This window comes from Mirounga angustirostris, unplaced genomic scaffold (assembly GCF_029215605.1).
Source record: "Mirounga angustirostris isolate CCGP_5_RB_7025 unplaced genomic scaffold, mMirAng1.0.hap1 SCAF_4, whole genome shotgun sequence".
Classification (NCBI taxonomy): Eukaryota; Metazoa; Chordata; class Mammalia; order Carnivora; family Phocidae; genus Mirounga; species Mirounga angustirostris.
The window spans coordinates 83,492,292-83,497,137 of record NW_026991712.1 but is presented as its reverse complement, the minus strand read 5'-3'; the positions used below and the strand labels follow the sequence as shown (position 1 = coordinate 83,497,137).

The 4,846-nt window shown below is 39.2% G+C and overlaps 1 non-coding gene across 1 annotated transcript; it reads left to right on the top strand.

Moving 5' to 3' along the window:
• The first annotated feature begins 4,408 nt into the window (after positions 1-4,408).
• LOC135364251 (small nucleolar RNA U3) lies at positions 4,409-4,622 on the top strand. Its single transcript, XR_010411173.1, has one exon. It is a non-coding gene; the product is annotated as a small nucleolar RNA U3 (small nucleolar RNA).
• The last annotated feature ends 224 nt before the right edge of the window (positions 4,623-4,846 follow it).

Sequence of the window (4,846 nt, the reverse complement as noted above, 5' to 3'; positions counted from 1 at the left end):
CCCACAACTATATGGTCAGCTAATCTTTGACAAAGCAGGAAAGAATATCCAACAGAAAAAAGACAGTCTCTTTGACACCTACTGTTGGAAAAACTGGACAGCTAAATGCAAAGAATGAAACTGGACCACTTTCTTATACCATATACAAAAAATAAATTCAAAATGGATGAAAGACCTCAATGTGAGACAGGAAACCATCAAAATCCTAGAGGAGAACACAGGCAGCCACCTCTTTGAACTCAGCCATAGCAACTTCTTACTAGATGTGTCTCTGGAGGCAAGGGACACATTTTTTTGGGTCTATTTTCTGGTGTTTGTGGGACCCTGACTTTCTTTGGAAGAAAAATTTGTCAAATCCCTTTACCTTAAAAGTGATAAAACTGAAGGCTACAAAAGTTACATGACTTATTTGAAGTCACACAGGGATGAGTGTTTTGCAACGCTAATAAAAGTACCCAAAACAGGGGCACCATGGGTCTCAGTCAGTTGAGCATCTGAGTCTTGAATTCGGCTCAGGTCATGATCCCAGGGTCATGAGACCCTGTGGGCCTCTGTATTGGGCATTGAACCTGCTTAAGATTCTCTCTCTCCCTCTGCCTCTGCCCCTTCACTCCAACCCCCCCACTCACACCTATATGCTCACTCTTCCTCTCTCTCTCAAAAAAAAAAAGTAATCATAACAATAATAGTTCATTGAGTGATATTGTCCTAAGCATTTTGCAAAGTACTGTACATATATTATGGCATTTTATTTTCATCATAATCATTTGAGGTAGTATTGTTGTCCATAAATAAAGAGTGGGAAATCTGAGGAGAAACACGAAAATAATTTATTTGGCCACATTAAAAACAGACAAAATTAGAAAAAACACTATAAGAGCAAGTAAGTTATTGCTTTCAGTTTGGGAACAGTAAGAGTAACATGTTATCATGCATTTGTCCTATTTAATCCTCCTCTCTATGACCTGGCATAATTTCCAGAGCCTCCTCTTCATTCCACTAAACCATTTCTAGTGATGGCTGGACTCTTCCAAAGGCTCCCTGAAATGGTTATGGGTGTCAGGATGTCAGATACAATCTGGAGGCAAGAACAATGCATCTGTCTTTGGAATTGGTAGTTTTGTTCCCACCTCACCGAAGTTGGCATGACATCCAATGACAGGAAGGGATAATTTCCCTTTAAATTTGGGTGTCCAAAGTCTCAGTGATTGTGATCTACTGGGCTGCACTGTCCTGAACTTTCTGGTTTCTTTTTTTTCTTTGAGAACCCAATCTCTCTATTTTTTCTAAATTTAATTTTTACATTCTTTTTTTAAATTTAAATTCAATTAATTAACATATAGTGTATTATTTGTTTCAGGGGTACAAGTCTGTGATTCATCAGTCTTATATAATACCCAGTGCTCATTACAACACATACCCTCCTCGATGTCCATCACCACATTACCCCATCCCCACCACCCCCTTCCTCCAGCAACCCTCAGTTTGTTTCCTTTTTTTTTTCTAAGATTTTTTTTTATTTATTTGACAGAGAGAGACACAGCTAGAGAGGGATCACAAGCAGGGGGAGTGGGAGAGAGAGAAACGGGCTTTCCGCCGAGCAGGGAGCCCAATGTGGGGCTTGATCCAAGGACCCTGGGATCATGACCTGAGCAGAAGGCAGACGCATAACGACTGAGCCACCCAGGTGTTCCCCTCAGTTTGTTTCTTAGATTAAGAGTCCCTTATGATTTGTCTCCCTCTCTGGTTTCATCTTTTTTATGTTTTCCTCTCTTCCCCTATGATCCTCTGTTTTGTTTCTTAAATTCTGCGTATCAGTGAGATCATATGATAATTTTCTTTTCTGATTGACCTATTACGCATAGCATAATATCCTCTAGTTCCATCCATGTCGTTGCAAATTGCAAGATTCCGTTTTTTAGTGGCTGTGTAATATTCCGATATATATATATATATATATACACACTACATCTTCTTTATCCATTCATCTGTTGATGGACATCTGAGCTCCTTCCATAGTTTGACTATTGTGGGCACTGCTGCTACAAACATTGGGGTGCAAGTGCCCCTTTGGATCACTACATTTGTATGTTTGGGGTAAATACCCAGTAGTTCAGATGCTGGGTCATAGGTAGCTCTATGTTCAACTTTTTGAGGAACCTCCATACTATTTTCCAGACTGACTGCACCAGCTTGTATTCCCACCAACATTGTAGGAGGGTTCCCCTTTCTCTGCATCGTTGCCCATATCTGTCGTTTCCTGCTTTGTTAATTTTCACCATTCTGACCAGTGTGAGGTGGTATCTCATTGTGGTTTTGATTTGTATTTCCTTGATGCCCAGCGATGTTGAAAACTTTTTCATGTGTCTGTTGGCCATTTGGATGTCTTTGGAAATGTCTGCTCATGTCTTCTGCCCATTTCTTGATTGGATTATTTGTTCTTTGGGTGTTGAGATTGATAAGTTCTTTATACAGTTTGGACACTAGCCTTTTATCTGATATGTCATTTGCAAGTATCTTCTCCCATTCTGTCGGTTGTCTATTGGTTTTGTTAGAACTCTCTGGTTTCTTATTAGTGGCTACATTATTTATAAAACTTTCTTCCTTGAACATCTGTGTTGAAGTTTGAATTAATAGCAATATGACAAGGAGGATTTATTTCTGTAAGGCAAAAAACTTGGAGAACACCGGTCCATCAATGGGCAAAACCAGGTAGATTTCACTTCCTTTCAAAGGAAAATTGAATTCGAAATTAGAGCTCTGACAGCTTTCAAGGTGGACTGTCAGGTGCCTGAGGCATATGTCTTCCAGGGTTTGTGTCTCTGCAGTAAACTGGAGGAAGTTAAGATGGGGTCAGATGGGCCAGGTCCCCTTCAATGCGAGTGTCCTCCGCAGTTTCTCTTCTGCCTTAGAGACTGGGTTGAAAATATCCTTGTTCTGCTATTCCTACTTCTCTGCTTTAGATAAAAGGTATACAACTCAGTGTTTCCTACTCATAAATGGATCATTATAAGAATAGCCTGGAAGAGTTAGTACAAATACCAGTTCATAGACCTGGTTTCTAGCAATTCTGATTCAGTGGGTTTACATGGGGCCTGGAATCTAGTTACTGCACTCAGGTGTTTAGTCAGTTTGGAGACTCTCTGCTATCATGGATGTCCCTTACAGTTCTTGAGAGTGATGATTTCATATATATTAGGACTTCTAGTCTTCAAAATCAACTTGTCAAGGAAGTATTACATTTTCCTGGTTTGCAGATGAAGAAACCAAGTCACAGAGAGGGTCTGTAACTGGCCCAAGGTCCCCTTGCTGTAGGTGCTGGGGCCAGGTGTCAGGTAGAGCCCCCTCCTACTCCAAGCCCCCTTCCCACATTTTCCATTCACTCCTATCTTTCCATATAGGTGCTTCCTTTGCCTAGACCTCATTCCTGCCCCAAACCTCCTGGATTAAACTTTTTCATTGGAAAAATATCTTCACAACAAGCTAATAGCATATTATTCTGACCACTAGCTATTAATGTGAGACATGGTGCTTAATAAAAATACTTTTGCTTTCACATCTCCAACTAACATCAATATATGGTACAAAGTGGGTTTTAATATTAACTTATTTTTTAATAGATGTTCATCCATTCCACTTACTTTTAGGGAAAGTCCTTCGTAATCTGGTGAAGCATACTGGTGGCTTTATTTTAGAAATCAAATAATTGAGGGGCACCTGGAGGACTCAATAGGTGGGGCATGCGACTCTTGATCTCAGAGTTGTGAGTTCAAGCCCCATGTTGGGTGTAGATTACTTAAAAAGAAAATAATTGAAAACAATAAAACTAAAATTTATAAATGTATATGTGTATCAGGAAATTTTTTACTCTCTACCTTCTCACATTGATATATTTACATTGTGTTTACTTATACCATAACGAATGCTTTAATTACTGTAGCTTTATCGTGAGCTTTGAAATTTAGTAAACTTCTCCATTTTAATTCTTCGAGGTCAACTTGGCTATTCTAGGTACCCTGATTTCCATAGACATTTGAGAATTAGCTTGTAAATTTGCCCCCAAAATGCCTTCTCCGGTATGAATCAGAATAATGCTAATTTGATATTCCAACAATATTGAGTCTTCTAATCTCTGACTGTAATATATATTTTTTCAATTATTTAGATCTCCTTTAATTTATCTCAGCAATAGTTTTCAGGGATCTTTGTTATATGTGTTGTTATGCATTTAATTGTGGTGGACTTGCATCTCTTTTCTGTCTATTGAATTTCATTTCCTTTTTTTTTTTTTAAATTTCACTTTCTAAATGCTCACTGCTAGTATGGAGAAATACAGTAGATTATTACACGAATGTTACTGAGGTATAATTTAGGTACAGTAGACTGCATCACTTTAAAGTGTACATTTAAGACTATACTTTGAGGGATCATTTCTATAGTTTGTTACTACAGAAGTTTCTCTGAACGTGTAGAGTACCCGAAACCATGAGGAGGAGGTGCAGAGTTCTCTCCTGAGCATGAAGCTGGCTTTAGGTGTTGTTTCCACAACTGCCAATCGCCACTGATGATCGTTCTCCTCCTCCTTTGGAGGGGTAAGAGAGAGAGGACGCAGTGTGAGTGCTTTCTCAACAAAAGAAAAATTTAAAAAGATAAACTGTACTACTAAATGCATTTTCACAGATGTACATACAATTGAAACTACTGCTCCATTCAGGACACAGGGCATTTCCTCTACCTCGAAGCTTCCCTTGGGTGGCCCCATTGAAGTCCCTCACTGCCTTCACCCCCAGCCCCAGGCAACCACTGGCCTCAACGTGGGCTTGCATTTTTAACAACATTATGTAAA